Source organism: Rhinoderma darwinii, chromosome 3 (genome assembly GCF_050947455.1).
Source record: "Rhinoderma darwinii isolate aRhiDar2 chromosome 3, aRhiDar2.hap1, whole genome shotgun sequence".
NCBI lineage: Eukaryota > Metazoa > Chordata > Amphibia > Anura > Rhinodermatidae > Rhinoderma > Rhinoderma darwinii.
Genome location: NC_134689.1, coordinates 36,060,527 through 36,074,926, shown reverse-complemented (window position 1 = coordinate 36,074,926; position 14,400 = coordinate 36,060,527). Strand labels below are relative to the sequence as shown.

Genomic DNA, 14,400 nt, shown 5'->3' with positions numbered 1-14,400 from the left:
ACACATCCCTCCATAGACTCAACTATGGGGGATGTGTGACATCGCGTCCCACAGCGCTGAGCACGGATGCACCTCGGACGTGAAAAACTGCAGTTTTCCACATCTGAGTTGCGCAGCGTTCATGTGAATCAGGCCTAACTAGGAGTTTGTAATGTTACAGCGTTCTATAGTGCTTAACAGCATTTCTTTTACTTTAAGAAATCACCTCTTACAGCTAGCGTTCATGTGATAATCTATAGTACTATTATATAAGGATAGTAAGGGTATGTTCACACACCCTATTTACGGACGTTATTCGGGCGTTTTACCCCCGAATTACGTCCGAAAATACGGCTCCAAAGCGTCGGCACACATCTGCCCATTCATTTGAATGGGTTTTACTATGTTCTGTGCCGGTCATTTTTTTCCGCGTAAAAAGACACCCGCGTCAATGAAGTCCCTGTCACTTCTTGAGACGTAATTGGAGCAGTTTTCCATTGAAACCATGGAAAAACAGCTCCAATTACGTCCGTAATGGACGCAGCGAAAAGCGCCTGCACTTGCCATTACGTCCGTAACGGACGCTGCCGTGTGAACTTACCCTTAGATTAAAAAAAAAAAAAAAGTACTTTAGAGATGTAAACAATAGGATGACATAATTGGTTGACAATTTCAAAGCTGATCAGAGTCCGCCACCTAGTGGACTTCTAGTAAAAAAAAAAAATATTTTTTTTTTTAAACATGTCACCGATTCAAAAAGGGCTCATTCACACGGCTTTGTTTTCTGTCCGCGTGCACCATAAATATACATTCCTGCTTTCCTTTGAAATTCCTGTTTTCAGCAAGAAATACAGAAATCACAGATCGGAAATATACCTGTGTGAATGAGTTCTAACCTGAAATCAACCTAGACTGGGAGGATGGATCAAGCCCAGTGATGGATGTCCGTCCACACATTTCCAGAACAGGTTTATAGTAGGGGAGCAGCTGTAAATACATATATAGTGCCGAGCACAGAACAAAGACATATTGCATTGTAGTTTAACCATCGTTATAATGGACTTTGCATGATTATTTGTTCATATTTTAACCAAGTGTCAAGAATATATCCATCTTGTACACCCCCTTATGTGATGCATCTTAGGGTATGTTCACACGACAGCGCAAAATACGTCTGAAATGACGGAGCTGTTTTCAGGAGAAAACAGCTCCTGAATTTCAGAAGTTTTTGCATGTACTTACGTTTTCTGCGGCGTCTTTTACAGAAGTAATTGGAGCTGTTCTTCATTGGAGTCAATGAAAAACAGCTCCAAATACGTCCCAAGAAGTGTCCTGCACTTTGACGCGGGCGTAATTTTACGCGCCGTCTTTTGACAGCGACGCATAAAATTACACCTCGTCTGCACAGAACATCGTAAAACCCATTGCAGGCAATGGGCAGATGTTTGAAGACGTAGTGGAGCCGTCTTTTCAGGCGTAATTCAAGGCGTAAAACGCCTCCATTACGTCTGAAAATAGGTCGTGTGCCCATACCCTTATATGCCAGGAAGCCATATTCCCTTCTCTGCAACCTATTCGGGCGGATTCACACTCTGCAGTCATATTGTGCTTTTTGCAGCGATTTTCATTAAAATTGCAGCAAAAATTGTGACATGACTGCAATGTGTGAATAAGCCCTGGCCAGACGCACACGAACATGGGGAAACGGACGTGAAAAATGTGTTTTTTTACGTCCGAGGTGCCCCCGTACGGTTCCCATTTTCAGTCTTGCGTCCATGGAGGGATCCGTTAAAACGGAACAAAATAGGACATGTTCTATTTTTCAACGGACCCTTCACACAGTCTTTAAAACAACGGCCGTGTGAACGGCCCCACTGAAATACATGGTTCCATGTAACGGCCGTTGTTTTAATGGTCGTCACACGGACACTCTACGTTTGTCTGAATTAGGCCTTACACGGAGCTTGGACCGAACATTGAAAAATCTAACACTGGTCCCATTTCGGTTTATTGGTGGGACCCATTAGTTATTGAATCTATACCTGCTACTGCTACCCTTAAGGTAACCGTGAAAATCCAACAATTTGGGTAAAATTGTGCATAGTGTAATGATGAGAACATTTACTGCATCATTGGTCCAGGGAAATGCTGACATCCGAGCCGTCACAAAGCTACAAATAACTCTGCTTTACTTATTTTATATCGACCGTCAGTTAAACTATGGCTTTACTCCATTTATATATAGCGCTGTGTCGTTATTCTGCTGGTTGCCATAGGAAACAGACTACAACTCATCAACCATTCACAGTCGGACTGTTAAATCTATCCACGTGTCTGGCTGTCCTAGCTTGGTCATCGGAGTCCGGCACTAAACTGTTATATCTGAAGCATCTGTGGATGTGAATGGAAAAAAAATCCACAACGCAGATGAAATGTTATTCACACATTGCTTTAGGCTCTCGTCACATCTGCGTCATTGCAGAATCAGTCAGATTTGACAGGAAGAATAGCGTTCCATGCAGTGCTATTCTTCCTGTCAAAATGACGGCCATCACAACAGAACCCGCTATAAGGCAATGGGGTCCGCCAGGCACCGGTGGTATCCGTCATACGATGGATCAGGTACTACATTGCGGTTTCCGATATAAATGGAAACCATGCCTCTGATGTGAACGGAGCCTTAAATCTGCGTTTGCATTTTTTTATTAAACTGTAGCAGAAATTGATTGTTTTTTTTTAATACAACTTGTTCCGCATAAAAATGTGGCTTTTGACCATATTTACATGTGTTGCAGCCCAACTCAAGAACTGCACAAGGTAAATAAAGCATAGGACGGGGAATTCCTTTAATCCAACATCCAATTATCCAGTCTAATATTCCAGCACCAGTTTCCAGGACAGAACTAGAAAGAGGATGGAACACAGAGGGATATGTATCGAGAGTCATGAGTTGTGGGGGGGCTGCGAATGACTCCACGATGAACATCCATATGAACGTGCTGTAAATGAAATAAAGCTCCGCGCGGTCAGTTTCTTATCACCAATCAGTAGAATATTTCTGAAACAGATCTGCGCTGACTCACAACAAAACCCAGCGTGTATAAGTTATGTGCGGTGCTGCTCGGGAAATGAGTGATAAAAGTGAGAGCTGAGGGGAAGGAGAAGAAAAAAAAAATGTAATTTGAGATATAGATCTACAAGGTGAAAGAGAGGCAGCAATGCTCCCTGTAATCTGTTCAGAGGAGACAGAGGAACGAAAAGGACAGGATGACACAAAAGGATTTATACGGCTTACAGATAAGAATTTATATCCAGAGAGGAGGGAGGCTGAATCCCCGGGAAGGTAAACTATTTTATTAAATAAGTAGTTCTTCTGAAAAACTTCAGCTACGGCGACAACTTTACATAGAAATGACAACACGACGGATTTATTCTAGGGGTACTACGGGATTAACACTTCGTGATCACTGCATTGAGTGCTATCTGTTAAATAGATTTGCAATTTAATCGGTTTAAAAATTTGGCCTTAAGGACCAGAGGTTTGTGGGCATTGTATGTTTTGCTATGAACATACATCGGAGGTATCCCTCTTTTGCAGAAACAGTCACTACATTTGACTTAAATCAGTCTGTCCCTCTTTACTCCTTATTAAGGGTTATTCACAACATGATCAGTGGGGGTCTGACCTCTGGAACCCCCGATTCCAAAACCGAAAGACCCCTTTGGCATTTTTCCAGCACAATGGTACTCCCATCTATAGCTTCATTCGAGTGGGTGGCCAGAAAATTGACCGTGCAGGCATAAACGAATTCCTGACGAAGGGTGCGAAACGCGCGTTGAGGTGTTTCTCTCCTGAGACCATCAGCAGCCATCACGTCAGCTACAGGTAATAGATATGCAACCATGCTCAGTACTTATGTATGGTAGTTAGTTCAACATCTTTAACAGACTTTACCTAGGTAGAAGGGAGGCAGATACTATTAGGACCGCCTACTATTTTGAAGATTATATGCTCTTCCCTGGTGCTGTTATGTTACCTGCTGTATATTATGTACTATTATAACAAATAGGCTATGGTGGCTATTTGATAATCTCGGAGTTTCTTCAATTTTAAGTATGTTTTAATTCTGTATGTTTATGTATGGGTATCTTTGGGAGGGTTTCCTATTTGTGGAATAATAAAATTTACATTTTTGGACTAACATGTCTAGAAGACTCTTTTTTTCTGTATACATGAATATGAGGCGTATATAGGTTTTCCGAATGCACACTACCGTGGTTTTTTGTCTGTGTGCTATCCGCAATTTTGCGGCTAGCACATGGACCTATTCATTTATATGGCCCCATGCACACAGCTGTGTTGTTCACGGATCCATGCGAGGGCCACGAGTCTGAGCTCCAAAAACTCAGGACATGTCATTTTATAGTCTATATGCGGAGTGGTCTCGTGCATAGAAGTCTATGGGACCGTGAAAATTGCAGACGGCATACGGGTTGCTGTCCTTGAGTTATCCGCAATTGTGGATACGTTGCCAAGCGACACCAAGGAATTACATCAATTAAATTATTTTTATTTTTTTGCAGACCCGTGAATATTGAGGATACACGTCACTATGGACCGTTTTGCTGACAAATGGACCGGAGATGCAGACAGTGGATCCATGGTTTTGCAGGCCGCAAAATTACGTCGTGTGCATTAGGCCAACGAGCTCTTTTTACCTATACTTCTGTAAGGGGAAAAGTGACAACCTATGTGGCGGGCCTGCGTGGTGACATCAGCAGGCTATCGGAAGGAGACACATTCTATGCAACATAAAAAATTCTACTCTGTGGTGGTGAGAACATTTTGCATAATTTTTCTAGAAGACACGTTTTTATTTGCTAGGGATCACACTTTATAAACTATTTCCGGCAATCTGTAGAAAGAGATGTAACAGCGTCTAAAACTAGATTAAAGCTCCGTTTAAAGTTAAGAAGGCATTGTCACAACATGAAGTGCCGAAATTTACTGCAATCAAGAGGAAAAATTAAATAAGATTTTCATTTTCTCCCCTCGCTAGTGTCAGTTTAATTAACCTTTCTGAAAAGACTTATTAGTGAAACTTTGGGGGGAAAATTCCCATAGAGAAAAGACTTAACTGTACATCTGAGTCCTGGGGATATAAAAGAACATCAATTAGTGAATGTTTAATGATATCTGTGTACACGTTATTTTCACCACCAAGCGGTTATAACACGGTGCCATTAACATGGAGGCAGCAGCCGGCTCCTTGTTAGCTGGTGAATCTAAGCTTTTCAAAAAAGTAAGAACTTTTAATTGAGTCTCCAAATCTTTGTAAAGATCATTTGGGATAAAATAAATTTCAAACTCCGAGTTCCACTGTGGTCTTTAATGACTTGCATACATGCCATATTAAAAAGACACATAAAATAAAGCAAGGGCAAGTAACATAAAATAGGCTTGTGTTCCTTCTCTGCTTTCATGGAGAACACAAACTATTTCATTAGAACTTAAGACATTCGTATATTATAATTGGCCTTAGCCAAGCAGTGGGCGATTCTAGCCATTAACATACATGGGGATGTTTATGGATACGGATGATGTATGGGCGGCTGGTAGAGGAAGCCTATAAAGACTGCAGTGTATTGTATTAATTATTAACCTCCATAGGGAGAGATGATCTGTGAATACAGACCCGGAAAAGTGGCGCTCATTGTGTAATTAGGAATAAAAGCTGGAAACATGATCTATATACAGTATATCCCCATGTGGAGGGACATCTGAAAAGGTCAGCACAATGAAGTGATCTGTTGTAGCAAGATTTATTAGATCAACTTTTCCTTGGCAGCTAGTGCCTTCCTGCAGACTCCTTAAAGGGTTATTCTTTCCTTCATTATTAGCGGAAGTCCGAGTTATGGGACCCCAACTGATCCTAGGAATAAAAGGGCCACAGAGCAGCTTTAGCGCTGAATCCCCTTCAAAGGCTGGCCATACATTTTAGATAGCTGTCGGCTGAGCGCTCGTTTGGCTGTCAGCTATTGCTCCCAACTCCTCCATACACACGTACATTAACCCGAGCGTGCATGTGTTCTTGGGGAGAAAGCCGATTCCAGACCCCTTTGGCAGCGACTTATCTGATCATGAAAATAAAGATCGGGTATGTTGAAATTCAATGTGCCCAACCCTGCTCTCCCCCGACATCTACCGTTGGGGAGTCTCGGAACTCCGCCACACACATTAGAGGGTCGGCCAGTCCCGCTGAAAATCGGCAGGTTCGCCGACATAACTCGTGTGAATGGCCAGCCTAAAGAGGAGTGGTCACTAGGTCATATAAATTGAACTGGTTAACTGACCTGAATAGCGCTGTCCCCCTGGTTTCAGTGCGGTTATTCTTTTTTCCAAAAATATGGCCCACCATTGTGTTGGCCCCTTATATGTTAATTTGCTGTAGTTAGCCAACGGGACATGTACTCAAGCTGACTCGCGCTGATTGGTCAGCATCAGAGGCAGGGAAGCTAACTCCACCCTGTTGGCTAAATACAGCATATAGGAAGCCAACACAACACTGGGCCAAACCTCTGGAATGGGGCGTCCAGGAAATAAATAAATAGCGCTGGAATCCGAGAGAGAGCGCTATTCATTCAGGCGAGTTAACCAGTTCAACTTATAATCACCTAGTGACAGGTCCTCTAAGTTTTCCCTGCGCAGCATAGCCGGGAGCGCGGAAGGGAACTGCAACCAGAAGTTCCCTGCACATCAGGTGTCAGACTCTGTTGTGAAGGGAATAACAACAGTAAAGAGGCCGCAGCGCTAAAGCAACAATGCGGCCCCTTCATTCTCAGGATCAGTGGGGTTGTCCCAAAGTTTGGACCCTCAACAATAATAAAGTGATAGCATACCCTAGGGATATGTATCATTTTATAAAATGGTAATAACACGAACATTAAAGGGGGGTTGTCTAGGATTAGAAAAAAAAGGGTCTGCTTTTTTTCACCAGAGACAGCTATACTCTCGTCCATGGGCTCCATCTCAAGAAAACGTGATTGAACTGCAGTACCAGCCACAACCCATGGACAACGGTGGAGTTGTTTGAGAAAAAAAAAAAAAAAGGCCAACCCCTTCAAGGCCTCATTCACACATGCGTGTCCGATTCGTGAGCAAAAAAACAGGCTGTGTTTCACGCATATGACTGTCCGTATGGCATCAGTGTGGTTTCCGTTTTTCTCATCTGTTTCTCCTACGCAAGCACTTCCTGGTTTTACTTTTTTTTTTGCGCCCGTTTGCGGTCTATTTTCACTAACCTATTGACTTTAATGGGCGATGCAAAAACGGACCAGAATAGAACATGGTTTGTTTTACACAACGGACAAACGCTCCGTAAAAAAGACAGGTGTGTGAATAGCTCCATTGAATTGCATTGGTCAGTGTGCTATCCATTATTTCAATGGACAGTTACGGACGTGAAAAACGCTCGTCTGAATGAGGCGTAAGGCATGGTACAGATGACCTAATAACATTGCACCCCACTAAACAGCCTTCCAGGGTGCCAATCGAAGCTAGAAAATAGTTTGCCATATATGCACTCCTATCAGCCATACCCCTCAGCCCTGACTTCCAAGTAACGCAAAGAGTCCAGAAACTCAGGATTCAATTGGGGTTCAATTATTGCCATGTCCTGATTGTCACATGAGGGGCCATGTATTTGTTGCATGTTCATGAATTTGTTCAGATTTGAAAATAAACTTCATGTACTGTAAGGTTTTCAGATACTCCATATAGAAATCTGATTAAGTCATTAAAAAGGCACTTGGGGAAAAAACAAAAATAAACCTTTCCTAGACATTAAGACCTAAGTGCACATGACCATGTGTGTCAGCCGGCTCCCGTCCGTTATCTGTGGAAAGATAGGACATGTCCTATCTTTCCACAGATCGGAGAGTCGGATCCGTGAAAACGGACCCGATTCCCCCGCTAAAGTGAATGTGTCCGTGAAAACTATCGGGTGCCACTCGGTGGCCGCGAAAAACGGTGCAAGTAGCATTCGGTCCAGTGCAACTGGTATAACTTCCAGTTTATGAATAGAATTCCAGAAGTACAGTGAAGACTGACAAAGAAGCCAATGGGGTGTAACTCTATTAAACATATCAGATGGAACGGATGACAACTCTTAAATGTTAATGCGAAGATATTTTATTTGTAAAGATTATTAGACTCCATGAAACTAAAAGTCTAGTACTAGGAGTGTAAGGCTACAGGTCTAACAAAAAGTGGACTACATATTTGTCTCTCCTGACATTTTAGGTGTTCACAGCCCCATTGTTTTTCAGCACTGGCATCATCCCCTACGCTGCCTCTCTGCTGCCAAAGCCCATATGGCACTTATTAGCTTGATTTAGGAAAAGAAACAAACAGTTAAAATCAATAATTCAAGCATGTAATACTGTGCAGATTTTAATTGCTTTTAAAAGTCTCCAGACACAAAAAAAAAAAAAAAAAAAAGGATAAGGATATTCAGGATCATTATACGCTAAATGTGAAGGCGGTGCAGGTGTGCCCCCCCCCCATGCCACCCACTTTATTAACCCGCAGCCAATGGTCTGTAGCTCTCACTTAATTTAATTTTTCTGTTTCTCCTCAGATGCCCATATGAATTAGTTCCACAGAAAATTGAATAATGAACTTTTAGAAATCACCCAGGTTACGTGAACGGCGTTCATAACACGAGGACGCTGGCTGCTGACGCATTAAACATTTCCAAACTTCGCTGCGAGCAGCTGAGCTCATAGGAGCATCAATTACACGGGGTGACCCCTGCAAAACGAAGGACAAAGCAATAGACAAACGGATGGCTTTTCTGCAGACAGTCCTTGCAAAGGCTCCGTCATCTCACCGTGAAATATAACAATAATAACTCAGAAACACGCATTAGAGGCCTTATCTGAAAAGACAAAGCTCCTTGGCTGAGGAGGCACTAACTCTGCCCTTGGACGGAGCTGCCGCGGCTTTCATGTGCAGAATAAAAGATGAGCTACGACATAAAAATAGGAGCGGATGTAATTCAGGGGTTGAGGTGACCCCAATAAACAACCTGAGAGGACGGCACACATAAGGAACATTTCCCTTGTCCTTCACAGATTTTCCTTCCATTTGTAAGAAGTGTGCCAAGCTGAAATTCCATAGAAAGTTCTATTTATTAAAGAGACTGTAGTCCGTTCCCGCAAGAGGAGCGGTCCTTGTAAAAAGGACTGGTGCCAGGCGTGCCGGGCATTGAAAAGAAAGTCTGTGAGCATCCGTGCTAGAAGAGAAAACCATTCTCCTGAAATGTCGGATTTATTTTCCTTTCCTCTACAATTCTAATAGACAGGCGTACCGCTTTCATTGACCAGCAGGGCTCTGAAGCGTATCCCACTGCCTGCTGGGCTTTGTGTTACCATTAAATATTGCCTTGCTGAATTCTAAGTGTACCCGCCATGGTCATGACTTTTAATGTGACATTTCTGATCTCGGAAACGCTGCCACACTTCTTCGGTCTGCCCAGACTTACAAAAAGCAATAGGAGGGGGAGAAAGGAAAAAGAAATTAGAAGTAGTGGGGGTTTTATACTTAGAATTTCAAATGTTGTTTGTAAAGCCACAAAGCAGTGGGGTCCCTTCATTTGCTGGCTGAGCTTTCTAACATTAATTCAGATCACATAGCTGCTAACCAGCGGCACCAGCAAGTGACATTCGAGTGTAAGGGGGATATGAGGTAAAGGGTTAAAACTTGGTGGAAAGACGTAACCAATAATTCACTAAAGATTACATTAATATAATTTTCACCTGTAGAGTTAATAAATCGGTGCCGGTTATCAATAGGTAGTCGTGTAAGACATAAGTGTGGATTTTGCTGCAGAAAAGCTGCAGCATTTTCATTCCTCAGCCAAAAGAAACGCATCTGAAAAGCGAATGCGCTTTTTAAATGACTCCGCAGTAATCTGGCTTTAAATGTAATTCAAGTAAATGGGACCGAGCGGCAATCCAAGGCACAGTCGATACGGATGTATACGGCGCTATGCCTCGTAAATTATGAAGAGCTTGTGGTGTTAATCAGCTGATATCACACTCCTGGCATTGACTCCTGGCTGGCTCGCCATTACCACGTTCCACCCTCATGTGTCTGTCGGTCATATATACCCTTCTGTGTCTGCCTATATGGAAAAGTAATACTTAGGCTACTGAAATAACTATATATGCTTGGTCAACTGTGTAAGGCCTTATTCGGAGGAGCATGTCGGTTTTGCGTCCACAAAAAAACGCAACGGACACATGCTGCGTGAAATATCACGCAGGTGTGAATAGCCCCATTGATTTGCATGGGCCTGTGTGCTGCCCGTTATTTCAACGGACAGAACGCGGACGTAAAATAAGTTTGTATGAATAAAGAATAAGGCCCCATGCACACGGTCGTGCCCGTAATCACGGCCCGCGATTGCAGGCACGGCCGGCCGCAGACAGCCACCTGCATTTGCGGTTCGTGCCTCCATATAAAAGTATGGGCTCACGGTCCATGAAAAGCAAAAGAACAGACATGTCCTATCTTTTGCAATACACTTCTACGGCCTGGACACCTTCCCGTGAACATACGGGAAGGTATCTGTGGGTCAATAGAAGTGAGTGGGTCCGTAATTGTGGACCGCAATTATGGACCATTTATACGGTTGCATGCATGGGGCCTTTGTCAGCAAAAGTGTATAGTAATTGAGTAGCATATATATACTGTGTTCCAAATTATTATGCACATTGGATTTAAGTGTCAAACATTTAATTATTAGTTTTTCAATGAAACTCATGGATGGTATTGTGTCTTAGGGTATGTTCACACGGCCAAATTTCAGACGTATACGAGGCGTATTATGCCTCGTTTTACGTCTGAAAATATGGCTACAATACGTCGGCAAACATCTGCCCATTCATTTGAATGGGTTTGCCGACGTACTGTGCAGACGACCTGTTATTTACGCGTCGTCGTTTGACAGCTGTCAAACGACGACTCGTAAAAATACAGCCTCGTCAAAAGAAGTGCAGGACACTTCTTTCAGACGTTTTTGGAGCTGTTTTCTCATAGACTCCAATGAAAACAGCTCCAAAAACGAGTTGGTAAAAAAATGAGTTGGTAAAAATGCGAGTTGGTAAAAAACGTCTGAAAAGCAGGGTCTGTTTTCCCTTGAAAACAGCTCTGGATTTTCAGACGTTTTGGTTGACTACGTGTGAACATACCCTAAGGGCTCTTTGGATCATTGTAATCAATCTCAGACACCTGTGATAATTAGTTTGCCAGGTGTGCCCAATCAAAGGAAAACGACTTAAGAAGGACGTTCCACATTATTAAGCAGGCCACAGGTTTCAAGCAATATGGGAAAGAAAAAGGATCTCTCTGCTGCCGAAAAGCGTGAAATAGTGCAATACCTTGGACAAGGTATGAAAACATTGGATATTTCAAGAAAACTTAGGCGTGATCATCGTACTGTGAAAAGATTTGTGGCTGATTCAGAGCACAGACGGGTTCGTTCAGATAAAGGCATAATGAGGAAGGTTTCTGCCAGACAAATTAATAGGATTAGGAGAGCAGCTGCTAAAATGCCATTGCAAAGCAGCAAACAGGTATTTGAAGCCGCCGGTGCCTCTGGAGTCCCGCGAACCTCAAGGTGTAGGATCCTCCAGAGGTTTGCAAGTGTGCATAAAGCTATTATTCAGCAACCCCTAAACAATGCTCACAAGCAGAAACGGTTGCAGTGGGCTCAGAAATACATGAAGACTAATTTTCAAACCGTGTTGCTTGCTGATGAGTGCCGTGCAACCCTGGATGGTCCAGATGGATGGAGTAGTGGATGGTTGGTCAATGGCCACCATGTCCCAACAAGGCTGCGACGTCAGCAAGGAGGTGGCGGAGTCATGTTTTGGGCTGGAATCATGGGGAGAGAGCTGGTAGGCCCCTTTAGGGTCCCTGACGGTGTGAAAATGACCTCTGCAAAGTACGTAGAGTTTATGACTGACCACTTTCTTTCGTGGTACAAACAGAAGAACCGTGCCTTCCGTAGCAAAATTATCTTCATGCATGACAATGCACCATCTCATGCTGCAAAGAATACCTCTGTGTCATTGGCTGCTATGGGCATAAAAGGAGAGAAACTCATGGTGTGGCCCCCATGTTCCCCTGACCTCAACCTTATTGAGAACCTTTGGAGCATCCTCAAGCAAAATATCTATGAGGGTGGGAGGCAGTTCACATCAAAACAGAAGCTCTGGGAGGCTATTCTGACATCCTGCAAAGATATTCAAGCAGAAACTGTCCAAATACTCACAAATTCAATGGATGCAAAAATTGTGAAGGTGATATCAAAGAAGGGGTCCTATGTTAACATGTAACTTGGCCTGCTAAGTTGTTTTTTTTTATTGAAAGAGCTTTTGATTTCTGTAAATATGACCTCCTGATGCTGCAAATTCAACAAATTACCATTTTAGTTCCCTTTACAACCTTTAAAATGTTTTGATCTCTGTTGTGCATAATAATTTGAAACTTTTTGAGTTTTTTACTTCTAAAAAAAAATCTGTCATCATTAGGAGATTTGTTCAATAAAATTCACATTATACTTAAACGGTTGAAGGCTTGAAGATTATACTGACTGTCATTTGCATCGACTATTTAGGAAAATCAGCGAAAAATAACATTTGCATAATAATTTGGAACGCGGTGTATATAGTAACACATCCTAGTATACACCACAAAAAACACGTTGAGACCATTCTGTGCAAAACTTAATTCTACTGAAGTAAACAGGATCAGTTTTGATGTCCGTCTTTTGGTCAAAGACGACAGAAAAGCAACACTAATGAGCTTGAATAGCGGCCATAAAAAATAAATCACTTATTTTACATGAAGGGTGATCAAATGTAAAGACTTTCAAGATGATAAAAAAAAGTTAGGCATTGCATGAAGAATTGATTATTGGTACAGGTACGTTATGGTGCGGGAGAGTATGTGGGGGGGGGGGGGGCTCATGGAGTAAGCCTGCACCATATGCTGCGGTGTCAGTTGTATACTACATTTGACACCTCGTTCTAGCGGCCGGGATAGGAGGCAACTCAGATACCGCCCATTTAACCACTTAGATGCTGCGGTCAATAGCGACCACAGCATCTAAGCAGACAGGAGGATGCCACTGTGGTTGAGCTTGCAGCGGGAAACCTACTGCAGACCCTTAAGTCTGCCATGTTAGGCCTCCTATTAAGCCTTACTTGAAAGAAGTATTGCAGTGTAACGTACTAGCGATCAAATGAACGCATGTTCAAGTCACCTAGAGAGACTTTAATAAAAAAAAATTAAAAATAAAAAAGGTTTCGTTTTTAACACTATACAAAAAATATTAAAAGTCCAAAAAAACGTGGAAAAACTTTCATTTTGAGCAAGTTATAAGCTAGTTTAGATTTATGGTAATGAGTTTCTCAATGGACAACTGGGCGTTTTTTTACTTTTTACCAACTGGGTGTTGTACAGGGGAGTGTATGAGGCTGTCATACACTTCTCATTGTTCCAGCCCAGCATGATCCACAGCACAGTGTGATTGTGCAGTGAAAGAACCGAGAGCCGTAAAAATAAAAATAAAAAATTGAATAAAAAAAATTATAAAAACTCATATGCAAACCAAAATGGAACCAATAACTACAGCTGGCCCCGCAAAAAAACAAGTCCTCACACAGCTCCATTGACCTAAAAAAAAAAGTTAGGGGTCTCAAAATAACTTTTATAAAAGTAGTCAAAATATATATTTTTGTATCGCTGTAATCGTACGGACATGCAGAAAAAAAGTACACGTCATATCGCAGGGTGAACACAGTAAAATCAAAACTCAAAAAAACAATATCGGGGAATTGTTTTTTTCCTATTCCACCCCACCAAGTGCATTTTTAATTGTTTTTCAGTACATTATATGGTGCCATTAAAAAAATACAAAAGACAAGCCTATGTGGGCTGTGTCAACGGAAGAATAAAAAAGTTGTGGCTCTCGGAAAGTGGAGGATAAAACCAAAAAAATATATTTTTTAAATGCCCTCGACCTTAGAGGGGTTTTCCAAGTTATTTAAAAAATTGGCCACGGTAGGAGGGCTGCAAAAAATAAATAAATAATAAAATAAAAGCCACTGCTCAACTCATGGACCCCCGTCATTCCAGCGCCTCAGCTTCAGTTCCTCCCTGTCACTGTGTTTTGACATAGCTGCAGTGATGACGTGCCCGTATACCTACGTGATCGCTGAAGCCAATCACGGGTCTCCGTGGGTTTACGGCACAGGATCGCTGAGGCCAGTGGTTGGCTGTAGTGATCACATGGGTATATGGGCACCTCATCGCTGCAGCTATGTCAATACACAGCAACGTGGGGACGA

At 42.4% G+C, this 14,400-nt stretch overlaps 1 long non-coding RNA gene across 1 annotated transcript; it reads left to right on the top strand.

Annotated features, from left to right (window-relative positions):
• Window positions 1-3,007: 3,007 nt before the first annotated feature.
• Window positions 3,008-10,860, top strand: LOC142748888 (uncharacterized). Its single transcript, XR_012882330.1, has 3 exons — window positions 3,008-3,322; window positions 4,564-4,814; window positions 8,619-10,860. It is a non-coding gene; the product is annotated as an uncharacterized LOC142748888 (long non-coding RNA).
• Window positions 10,861-14,400: the final 3,540 nt, after the last annotated feature.